Source organism: Corvus cornix, chromosome 21 (genome assembly GCF_000738735.6).
Source record: "Corvus cornix cornix isolate S_Up_H32 chromosome 21, ASM73873v5, whole genome shotgun sequence".
NCBI lineage: Eukaryota > Metazoa > Chordata > Aves > Passeriformes > Corvidae > Corvus > Corvus cornix.
Genome location: NC_046350.1, coordinates 782,775 through 795,231, shown reverse-complemented (window position 1 = coordinate 795,231; position 12,457 = coordinate 782,775).

Sequence of the window (12,457 nt, the reverse complement as noted above, 5' to 3'; positions counted from 1 at the left end):
CATCCACAGGCTGCTGGTCCTGTTCCGTCCCAGGGCTCCGGTGCAGTCTGACAAAACCTTTATTCTCACGGCCTGTAACTGGGACATCTCATTGTGGCCTTCCAGTACTTAAAGGTGGCTTACAAAAAAGAGGAAGATTAACTTTTTTCATGGACAGAGAGTGACAGGACAAAAGGGAATAACTTCAAATCGAAGGAGAGCAGGGTTAGATGGGATATTGGGAAGAAATTCTTCCCTGTGAGGGTGGGGAGGCCCTGGCACAGGGTGCCCAGAGCAGCTGTGGCTGCCCCATCCCTGGGAATGTTCAAGGCCAGGTTGGATGAGGCTTGGAGCAATCTGCGACAGTGGAAGGTGTCCCTGCCCACGGCAGGGGGGTGAAATGGAATGAGCTTTAAGGTCTCTTCCAGCCCAAACTTTCCTTTGGTTCCGTGATTTGATGGAGAGAGCCTGTGCTGAGGAACAAGCTGTTGGGGTGAAAAGAAGCAACTCCAGGATGAGCTGCATCAGGCCCAGTTCTCCACCAGCCTGGTGAAACAGTCTTGGGAAGACAAGAGGGTCTGTACCAGCTGCTTCTTTCTAGTCCTGCATCATTTGTTCTCAATTTTCCAGGTCCACTATCATGTCTATCTCCACATTTATTTTTCAAGCCTCTCTACATCCCAGAGCTTTGCAAGGGGTGTTGGGGGGCTTGGGGGACACCATGGACTTTTAGAGCAGTGGAAAGGGATCAACAGCACACACCGTGGGTGGTACACAGGGTTGGCACCTGGGACAGGTTTTCAAGGGCCAGCATTACAGCTGGGGTGGCATTCACAGTTTTTAAAGAATGTTCAGTGTCCATGAGAGGCACCTGTGCTGCCTGCTCACAGATCTTGCTGTGGCTGCCTCTCACTGCGCCTGTGTTTTTGTGTGGGCTTTGGAAGCTCAAGTGTAGGACACGAGAGCAGATGCAGCAGACACGTCGTGAGTTTACACTCGATGGGAAGAGGAGGTAGGGAAGGCTCCATCTAGAGTGGCCATGCAGGAAATTGCTGGTATTTTTGTTTGTTTGCCCTGAATCCTTCTTTTCCCTGTTGTGGTTTCTGTATTTTCCCTTGGAGCAGAGCTGGGGATGCAAACATGCAGCTTGTGGGGCCAAGACAGGTACACCCTGCCCTGGGTCACCTCCGGGAGGTTGGGTTTGCCCTCAAGTGAGCCCCTTGTTGCTGTAGGCCGCGTGTGGGGTTGGTCCTCAGTTCCAGCCCTCTCCCAGTGCACAGGTCGCACTGTGGGATGCTGTCTTATTCCACAGACCTGTGGGAGACCTGGAGTCTGGAGGGTTCAATCACCTTTTCAGCCACTACCCCTGAACCTTTTAGCATCCTCTGTGGCCCTGGGAGGAGGGTGAGGGGTGCCACAACCTTGTGGCAATCCCTGATGAGCCTCAGCCTCAGCGGCTGCTCCTGCCAGTCCTTCCTTTGCTCTTTCCCCGTGGTGGCATCTCTCTGCTCCTGCACGGCTCTGTTACCCCTGAGCCTGCATTGGCAAAATTTCTGCCTCAGCGTCGTCCTGATGTAGGGCTGATCTGCTGTGGGGAAAAGGTGTCTTCCCTGCCACTGACCCGCTGGCAGCACAGAGCTGGGGGGAGCTGCCTGGGAGTGCCCTTGGACCTCTTTATGTGGTGCCGAAATGAGTCGTCAGTTGTGGATGGAAAGCTTTGGGACCCCAGGAGGTGGCTTCTGGTGGAAAGCAGGGTGCAGTCCCAGGGAGACAGCAGTGTTGTGTGGGGGCTTTTCACTGGCACATGCCTGCAGTCTACTCTTGGAGCTTCCACCACGGGTCTGGCCACAGCAGGGAGCCTGGTCCCCCCCAGAGCACAGCCTGAGGGCTCAGGACACCTGGCTGGTGACCAAGGCACACCTTGGGGAGGGCAGGACCCACCAGCTGCTGCTGAACTGCAGGAGGATCTCTGCTGATTTTTGTGCTCCTAAGAGTTGCTCAGAGTAGGCGTGGAAGTAAGGCAGGGATGGAAGGCTGGTGGGATGGATGGAATGTCCTGCAGACAACCATGGGTTGCTCTGGGCCAGCACCAGTGATATTTCCTCCAACACCAGCTGCTTCTCCACGCAATCTCCTGAACCACGTGGAAGGATAAGATACGACAAGAGGAAACAGCCTCAAGCTGGGCCAGGGAGGTTTAGGCTGGATACTAGGAACAATTTCTTCCCTGAAAGGGTGGTCAGGCATTGGCAGAGGTTGCCCAGGGCAATGGTAGCGTCACCATCCTTGGTGGGATTTAAAAGCTGTGTGAATGTGGCACTTGGGGACATGATTGAGTGGTGGAGTTGGCAGTGCTGGGTTAATGGTTGGACTTGATGGTCTTGGAGGGCTTTTTGAACCTAATGGTTCTGTGATTCTATGAAAGGCCAAAGCAGAAAGTACAGGTGGGAGATGGAAACCCAGCACAGGAAAGGGAAAGGCAGCAGGCTCTCCCAGCGACAGGCTCACCAGCTGCCACCAGCTGCTGTACTGGTCTGGGTGTGCTGGGGAGAAGCACCACGAATGGGCCAAGTGGAGCTAAAATGGGAGTTTCCTGCCTTGGTCCTCCGTGCCTTTTGTCAGAACTCCAAGAGGAGTGGGGATGGCTCCCTGCCCGTTTGTCTAACTTCCAGCTTGTGTGTCCTTTAATCCTGCTTTATCTCTTCCTGCTTATCAGCCTTGATCATGGCTTCCATCAGCCTTCCCTGCATGCCTCCCTCCACCATCCCTGCTGGGAGTTTGCAGCCAAGTCCCCCCACAGCTGCTCACACCCAGAAACTGCTCTGCTGCTGCACAGCAGAAACTTTGGAATCACAGAAACACTAAGGTTGGAAAAGCCCTCCAAGATCATTGAGTCCAATCATTAAACTCAGCACTGCCAGGGCCACCACTAAACCCTGTAGCCAAGTGCCACATCTGTAAGGTTTTGAAAACTTTCAGGGGTGGTGACTCCACCACTGCCCTGGGCAGCCTGCGCCAATCCTGACAGCCCTTTCAGTGAAGAAATTTTCTCTAATATCCAACCAGAACCTCCCCTGGCACAGGTACCTGGGAGCAGAGGCTGACCCCCACCTGGCTCCAAGCTCCTTTCAGGTAGATGCAGAGAGTGATGAGATCCCCCTGTGCCTCCTTTTCCCCAAGCTCAGCACCCCCAGCTCCCTCAGCTGTTTCTGTTCAGACTTGTGCTCCAGCCCTGCCCCAGCTCCATTCCCCAGCTCCACTGCCCTGCTCTGGATATGCTGCAGCCCCTCAGTCCCGCTCCTGCCATGGGCTGAGGGTCCTGCCTGCAATCTGCCTCTCTGATGGGATCTGTGTCCCACCCCCCACCTTACGTCAGTAGGGTCCCACGCAGTCTCTTCCAGACGAGGGTAAAGCCCCTAGAGAGGTGCTTTTGGGGGCAAACAGACCTCAGTCATTGTCCACCTTCTGTCACAGGTGCTGCTTTCTCCTCACCTTGTTAGCCATGATCTGCTTGGACTTCTTTGGGCTCTCACCCACTTCTAGCAGCACTGAGGAGCAGCTGCCCAAATCCAGGGTCCAGGAGAAGCCTTCAGCAGCCACAGACTCCCACGCAACCCACTTGCTTTGTTGACCTGCAGAGACCAGAACCTGAAACTGGTGAGCAATGACTCCAGCTTAGCTGGGACATCACTGACTCGCCGGCAAGTCCCTCCCACAGCCCCAGCCCATGTGTGGTTCAGCCCTTGGCTCCCCTCTCCTCTGGCCGTTCCTCATGGTCCTGGGGTTCTCCCCACATCAGGGAGGGCTCCCCCACCTTTTGCACCGGCCTTTATGTTGCCGAAGTGGAGCAAAGCATGAAATATGAATGAGGCACTGTGGCCTGTCGCGTGCTGCTGGGCTGGACCTGGATTCGATTAGCCCTGATGTTTCTTTCATGAGTGAGAGGCTTTTTCCTCTCTGGAGCTCTTTGCTGTGAGCTCGGAGCTCAGTCACGGAAGCAGCCGGCTGATTAACCACCCGCTGCTGCTGCGGCTGCTCCTGCTGCATCCAGCCGGCCTCTCCTCTCTCCTGCCCCTGGCCCTGCCACCGCTGTCCCCCGCCATCTCCTGTGGCTCTAGAGTGAGCTGGCATCTGCCTGCCTCCCTCTCCCTAAGCTGGCATTCCCAGGGCTCATTCCCACCCCAAATGCAGAGGGGCTTTCACCAAGTGGTGGGACTGGGCATGGTTGGACATGGAGCAGCACTGCTCGGGAGGAGGTGGTTGGACCCTGCCTGGTGTGGAGGATGCAGTTCAAGGTGTGTGACCAGAGACCTCCTGCACCAAGGACACCGTTCCTGCATCTGCTCCAGGGACACAGGGCCGGCTCCCAAACAGGCTGATAAATGCTCTCTCTTCAGCAAGATCCTGATGATTTTCCTAATGACCAGGCCTGGCCCTGGAGAATTCTGCTGGGCTATTTCAGGCAGCTAAATGTACCTAGCAAGGACGTTCCTACTGTTCAAATTTTCACTTATCTGGGACAACGTGAGTGCTAACAGCTTCCCAGAGCTGCTCTGACGGGCTGAGAGAAGGGGACACAGCAGAGACCGCAGTGCTCCTGTGCCTCTCTGTGTCCCTGTGCTTTCCCAGGGTAACCTTGGAGCTGATGTGGACCTTCAGTTTGAAACTCTGTGCATCCCAACTCGCCTCAGCTTATCTTGTGCAGGAGCAGCCATTCCTCCCTAATTCCATCCACACACGTGAGAACATGGCTCATGCTCAGCAGGACCTTGGTTGTCTTCTTCCCAAACAACCAGCAGCAGGAGGCATCCAAGGCACCAGAACTTGGCACAAATGTAAATGCTCGAGTCTCTGAAAAGGGATGGATAATTTTGCAGGTGCAAACTTTCCTCTGCCTTTTGACCCCCTGAATGGCACCTGTGCTGTTAATTGTGTGCATGTGTAAACTTTCCAAGGCAGTGCTGGTGAGGGCCAAAAAATCTGCACTGATGAGGATTTTCAGCTCAAGGGCAGTCTTGACCTAGTTTTGAAGTAGCTGTGCTTGGAGCTGGGGGCTGGACTGTGGATCTCCAGGGAGCCCTTCCAAGAAAAATCCTTGGCTGAACCTTGTTTCATGACAGCCCCAGCACCACAAACCCCCTGGACTGTGTGATTTTGCTCTTTCCCTGCTGGAACAATCCAGTCCACGCTCTCTAGGGTTGCTCTGCTCTGGGAAAAGCTCTGGCCTTTCTTACAGGTTGACTCGTTGACCTTCAACAGGTGTCATTCAGAGACTGTCACCTGGCTCCAGGGATGATTTTTCTGTCTGCCTACACGTGCTGTGACCATTGGGTGCAGCTCAAGATGTGCCAGTGGCACGTTTTAACATGGGGGCATCGTGTCCCCGGCTCTCCATGCCCTCAGCCAAGGGCACAGGGGTTTCCACGACCTCCTGCCCACACTCTGAGGGGAGACGATGTGTTGGAGCAGGAATAACCTCCAACACACCACAGGTCCAAGCCAGTCTGCTGGAATAAATGGAGTCACGACAGGATGAGAGCTGAGATGAGCAGCCTAAATGCACTGACCCACTTCTCACCCCGAACTCCCACTGCCTCCCCTGTCTTGTCGGGGCGGGTTTTGGGAGCTTATCACCAGTTTGGGGGAGCGTGGCTGTGCCCAGGGCTGCAGCCCCGGCTGCCTCCCTGCCCGGCGGGTGGGCTGCCCGCGGGGATGCCGCTCCCAGCCCCTTTCGGCTGCTCTGCCGCCCCGCGAGGGGCGGGCGGGATGCGGCGGCGATCCCGCGGCCCTGGGGAGCACTTGACACGCGATTCCTCTCGCACAGACAGCGCTTTACACGCTATTGCTGCCACAACACAGCGAGCGGCCAGGGGCTTCTGTGGCACACACACACGCTCGCCCTGCATCTCCCAGGGCTTGTCCTTCTCCCAGCCAGCATCCCGCAGCCAGCGGGTGCTGCTCGGGCAGCGGGAGGGGCTGTGCTGGGCAGGGAACAGTGGTAGAGCAGGTTCATCACTCTGCCTCTCAGCCCTCACTGCCCACCTGCCCGAAGCCACTGGTGAAGCCTTCATGGCTTTCCCTCTGCAGCATCTACTGGACTGGAGTCACTGGTAGGAGAAGACTGTCCCAGCTGTAGCAATCCCACCTCACCAGTATGGTTCAGAGATTATTTTTCAATCCGAATTTGTCATTCTTAGATCTTGAGAGCAGGCTTTAGGGTCTGTCTGTCTTCTTCCAGATCCAGCTGACAGTGGCTGGCATTGCTCTGGGTCAAGATCCGTTGGGTACAGTGGTCCTGCCCTGGAAGCTGCAGCTCCTCGTGTTCCCTCACCCATTCTCCCAGACCCAGCCTCGGGGGTGTCAAGACTCTGTCACAGGGTGGTGATAACACCTCCAGGTGTTCCTTAATCCCAGGCTATTTTTCCATCTCCTGCACTTCAGTTTGGGGCCGTTTACATGCACAGAGGGCTCACTGCGCTGTTTTTAGTCTATTCATTTGTGGTGCAGTTCATCTGCATGTGCATATGCAGTTCATCCATGCACCACACTCAGCCAGGGCTCCCCAGCAAGCTCAGTTCGGGGCTCAGAATTCCAGGGAAGAGAGACAGGCCCCCCCTGGGGACAGAGAGTGACTCTGCCAGGGGGCACCTCTCCATGCTACAGGTGCTGGAAATGAAGGACAGCAGACACTCTGGTGAGGCAATACCAGCAGCAGCCACCCAAGCACAGGAGATGCCCCAGAGGTTCCATCCAGGAAGGAAATTCAGGGGTTTGGAATGGGGAATATTCTAACCAGAGGGGAAGCAGCATTCCATGTGGCTGAGGTTTGTGTACCAAGGGCTAAACAGCTGGTGTGTGCACGTGGGTGACCGTGCACCGCAAACGACCTTTGGTTGCCCGGGTCCAGGCTATCAGAGCAGAGATGTTCACCCTGGGGACATGCAGGACACTCCCTCTGTGCCCTGCTGTGGTCAGAGGGGATGTCTAGCAAGCCCTACACAAGCTGTGGCTGCAGAGGATGGCTCCTGTCTCCCTCTCCCTCTCCCTCTCCCTCTCCCTCTCCCTCTCCTCTCCTCTCCTCTCCTCTCCTCCCTCCCGGCCGTCGGGGTTTGGACTCCATCTGCTGTAATAAAAGTGGAATTTCTGCAGCTTGCACCGTGCTCCCTGTGCTGGGGAAATACGCAGCACTGAGCAGGAGGAAACTAGAGCAGGCAGGGATGAACTGGGCTGTGCAGGCAGCCTTGGGAAGCCCGGGTATTTCCCAGGAAGACCGAAACCTCCACTCAGCTTGATGAGAAAGGGTGCCTGGAGCGCTCTAACTCAGCAGCAAGCAGACAGAGACCACTCGGGTAGGTCCTTCCAGCACTGCCCACGTGCGTCTTCTTGCAGCACCCCTGTGACAGAAGAACATTCTCTGTGCAGACGCCCGGTGCCCGGTACTGTGGGGCAGAGCAGCTGCCACCCCAGCGTGCTGACTGGGAGTGTCCCATCAGGGATGCAGGTCTGTGGGTCCTGCATGCACGGTGGAGGCTGCACTGGAGCATGCACAGGGCAGGGCTGCAGGGCTTTAGCAGCAAAAAGGTGCCGTCCCTTTTCCCAGCACTCTGCCCAGGGAAATTAGGGGCCATGTCTCCAGATGGGACACGCCTGCTCCTCTGCCCAGGGCTCGGTCCCTCCCTGCCCATGCCCCTCACACCCTGCATGCCAGGAGTCTGCAGCCAGCTGGATTTGCTGCAGAGAGAGGGGAGACAGAGCTGGATGTGGCTCTGATGCCCCATCTGTCCCCCTTCTCCCTGCTTCCTGGGGCTGCCTGCTCCCGGCTCCACTGGCATGGACATGTGGGCAGCTCCTGCCCATTTATGTGTGAGGAAAGAGAAAATCCAGACTGGTGATTTTCTCTGGGGGGCTGAGCACAGATCAATCTCACTCTGTGCTCTGAAGCCTAAAGGACACCTTGAAAACTTCTTTTGTCAGAAAAGAAGCTGATTCCTCACTCCCTGAGGCTCCTTGGGGACTTCCCAATAGATTTGCAGCATCTGAGAGAGCATCTTCCCTATGGCCCCTTCCCCCGGCACTCATCAGCAGTGTAAGCCCATGGCTGCCACCGAGCCTGGGCAGGGGATCCGCGGGCTGGGTTGGCGTGCAGCATTGGGAGCACCATTGTCATGGATCTGTTTTTTCACTGGGTCGTTGCAGTCTCTGCTTTCTGTGGCCCCTGCCAAAGGGACCTCATATCCCCAGACTGGGAATGTGCCCAGGGAGAGTTTCATTCCAGTCCTCCAGGTCCTGGCAGAGGCAGCTGGGTCCTGGGTGCTCTCCCTGCCTTTGGCTCAACACCCAGCACAGAGCCCGCAGGTGGCTGCAGGAGGTGGGAGAACTTTGCAGATCAGGGCATTGCAGCATCGTCTCAGCTGGGGCCAGACCCCCACAATGGGTGGATTCAGGAGGCTTCCAGGAAACTGGAGCATCCCTCTCCTCCCTTTCCACTGTGGCAGCTCCCTCCATACCTCTTGGCTCCTCCAGCTCCCAACCCTGGCTGTGCACAGCAGAGTGGGCAGAAATCCCCATACAGAGGGGGAGCAGAGTCTGGGAGCTTGGGGAAGGAGTCAGCAGACATCTCCCAGACCCCCCACCCCCTTGCCTCCCCCTCAGCTGCTTCTGGCAGTGCCAAATTAGGGATGAAAGGTTAACGGGACAAATCTTCATGGAGATGACAAGCAGCACTTGGGCTTCTTCAAAGCAGCCACAACAGCCCCTTGCCCCCTACCCTATGGCAAACATAGGTCACCCCAGCCCTTACTTTGCTCCAGGTGGGAGAGCTCACCACAGGCATGGGAATGTCCCCATGTCCCGTCAGCTCCAGGCAGGGCCCCTCGCTTTGATACTGTAATTTAGCAACACGAAAACAGTTGCATTCTGAAATTAAACATACAAGGAGCTCTCCTTAAGCTGGGAGAATTATTTCCACATCATTTCAGATTTTCTGCTCTATTAATTTCCCTCTAGTCTGTCATTTTCTTCATTTGTCCCACAGCTCCTGGGGTTCAGCAGAGCCAGCACTAGGCATGATGCTTAGTCCCTTCTCCTCAGGCTAAATCATGGTGGCTGGCTGGGCTCTCTGGTTCCCTGGAAGCTCAGCTAAGTCCAGGATTTGCAGGCCAGTGCTGCCTTGGGATAATGGATGGTCCTCTAGCTCAGCATCAGCTCCAGTCCTTCAAAAGGCACAGGGCCATGGCACTGCCTCAGTGCCTCCCTGCCCCAGGAACCCCCAGCAGTGTGTCCCCTCACAGCGGCTTTGCTTCAGGCTGGAGGGTGCTGAGAGAGCCTGGACTGGGATGTTTGGCCTTCCCACAGGGATGCCGGCACTACTGAGAGCTGCTGCCACCTTTTGTCCTCCCTAATACTCGGTCTGGTGGCACAGAGAGCTGCTGGTGGCAGGGAGCAATTGTGTTCATAGGATCATGGAATTGTTAATGTTGGAAAAGCCCTCTAAGATCATCGACTGCAACCATTCCCCAGCACTGCCATGTTCTCCACTAAACCATATCCCCCAGTGCCACATCCACATGGTTTTTGAACTCTTCCAGAGATTGTGACACCACCACTGCCCTGGGCAGCCTGTGCCAATATCTGACCAACCTTTCAGTGAAGAAATTTTCCCAATATCCTGCCTAAACCTCCCCTGGTGCAACTTGAGGCTGTTTCCCCTTGTCCTGTCACTTGTCACCTGGATGTTCTTGGAATCCTGCATGTTCAGCTGGGCACAGGGCAGAGCACCCTGAAAACAAACTCCTTTGCCTCAGCCTGTCCCAGCTCTGGTCCCAGGGCAGCTCAGGAGCACAGCTCCACGTTTCACCTCTCTCCTCAGCCTTGGAGCTCACATACAACCATTGAACATCACATGTTTGCTTGACAGTGAAAGCCCTTAAAAACGGGAATCAGTCTGGAAGAGTTCGAGTTCAGCTCTTGCATTGCATCCAAGCTCCAGCCCCTGGTCTGATTTGCAAGATCTCCTTGACAATCAAAAGGTATCCTGTTTTCTCACCTCTGCCAGCACTCTGGCCTGGGATGGCAGCCTGCAACTGCCCAGGGCTGGCCCTGTCACCATCACTGTCTGCTCTGGCCATGTCCCAGCTACTTTCAAGGGCTTCTCTGGGGAGTGAGGAGGTCCCAGCTGCTCTGCAAAGGGCCATAGCACTGAGGTTTGGGGACCGAAAAAGTTCTGGAGGCATTGCAATCAGGGTGGTGCTGCAGGGATGTGTGTGTGGTGTCCCGCTGGCATGCAGCCCCAAATCCTCCTTTTGGGGCACCACTCAGGAAACACAAGGTAGGAAAGGTCCTGTGCTGCAGCAGGAGGGGTTTGCTGTCCTGTGTCCCTGACCTGGGTGTTGCAGGGAGCTCGTCAGTCATAGCCCATCTTCTTCCTGCAGGTGTTTATTTATCCAGCTACTGATTAGCCTGGAGGGGCTGAGCACTGAGGGGGTTTCCGGCTGTGTTTGGGTGCCGCTCTCTGCTCACACCCTACAGAGACCCTTTCATAGTGACCCCACAGAGTCAGAGACAATGGAAGTGCCCCACACATTGACATTTTCATCCTTCTGCCCCACTTCCAAGCTGCTCTGCCCAGGTGATCCCAAATGATAACTTCTGCTCTTCAGCAGCAATGTGCCTTTTACAGCCACTGCAGCACTGACACTGCGCTGCCTTTCCATCAACATCCAGCCCCTGAGGGACGGGCGCTGGCACGACTGGGCTTGGCTGCTTCAGCCTGCTAACGCTGTTGAATAGAAAGTAAAGGAATGTATTTCTGCTCATCTTCTTGTGAGATCAGAGAGTGACCAGTTTCAGCTCTTTTAATTTCAATGAGAGGCTGAATAATCCCACACCTGCCCTGCAGCCTCCGTGTTATTAGTGAATGGTGGGCACGGAGAGCCCTTGGCCTTCCATGGGGTGATACCTGTGTCAGAGCTGAGGGTGGTCATGGGGGATGTTCAGCACATGTAAACCTTCTTCAAAGTTGTTTCCAGGTGCTGCCCTGGAGCTGGACTCTTCCAAGTGTTGCTCAGAAGAATGTTTTTGGAGATCTCCCCTGAGTGCCCACACTCCCTGGGCACCCAGAGGAGAGCAGTGAGGCAGAGGCAGGACAGATGCCTATCCTCAAGTGGCTCTTGCCTCCTTGTCAAAGGGACATGACTCCAGAAGGTTGTTCCTGTAACCTGTCCTCAGACTGGGCCCAGGGCTGGAGTAGGGCTCCCACTGAGCACCCCCTGTGACTCACACTCTTAGGAGACATACCGAATTTCATATGCTGGTATGTGGAATAACAATTCCCACTCCCCAAGGTGTTTTCTGGGCACCGGGCAGCAGGGCTGTCACTACTCTTTGCCCCTCCACCCCATCTGGTGTGTCCTGTCAATGCAGGTGTTACACCTGGAGCTAAAGCTGGTGACAGCCAGACAGAGTGGCTGGAGCAGAGCTGGCGAGCAGGTGACCTGTGCTCCTGCTCAGCAGCAGCCTGCTCCTCACCTGCCCCAGGGGCTCAGTGGGGCTGGGGGTCTTTGATCCCAATACCAGGTGTTGCAAGTCCTACCTGCTGCCTGGGGCTGGGTGCCCAGCCCTGTTCCCTCTGTGTCCTTGCTCATTCCTGCCATCTCAGAGCTGCCCACGCTGGCTCCTGGCTCTAGTGCTCGGATCCTTCCTGCCCTCATGGTTTGAAGCGACTCTTGCAGACCTCTTGTTTCAGGATTAGGGCGGGGGCAGCCTGGGTTCTGCCCGGTGCTGCAGGTGAGCACTGGGTGCTCTTCAGCAGCAGGGGCTGCATTAATTCCCCTCCTCCCCAGCCTTTTTGCGTTTGCTTCCCTGTGGTGGTCCCTCATTAGCATCCCACTGCTGTCCTCCAGCTGCTCTCCCTGTTTACACCATTTCCAAGACCATGGTAGGACTTTATGAATCATTTATCTTAAGCAGCAATTATTGTACAAACAAGTCATAAATACTGTGTCGATCAGCCAGCTCTGAACACCCGAGACAAAGAGAGAGGCATAAACATCGCAGGAGATGGACTGAGAGAGGAATTGTCCCAATTACAGGAGCCCCCTCATCCTCTCCCCACTCCCACAAGCAATTTCAGGGATGCCTGGGATACCTGGGCTGAGAAGGATTCCAAGGATTTTAACCAAGGGCAGAAGGCAGGGACAGTCTGGATGGAATAGGGCAGCAATAAATAGGCAAAGTGTCCATCCCAGATCTTAGGAATTAGGATATTAGGTATTAGGATACACATGAGGATATTAGGACTAGATATTGGGAAGAAATTGTTCCCTGTGAGGGTGGGGAGGCCCTGGCACAGGGTGCCCAGAGCAGCTGTGGCTGCCCCTGGATCCCTGGCAGTGTCCAAGGCCAGGCTGGATGGGGCTTGGAGCAGCCTGGGACAGCAGAAGGAGCCCCTGCCCATGGCAGGGGTGGAATGAGATGAGCT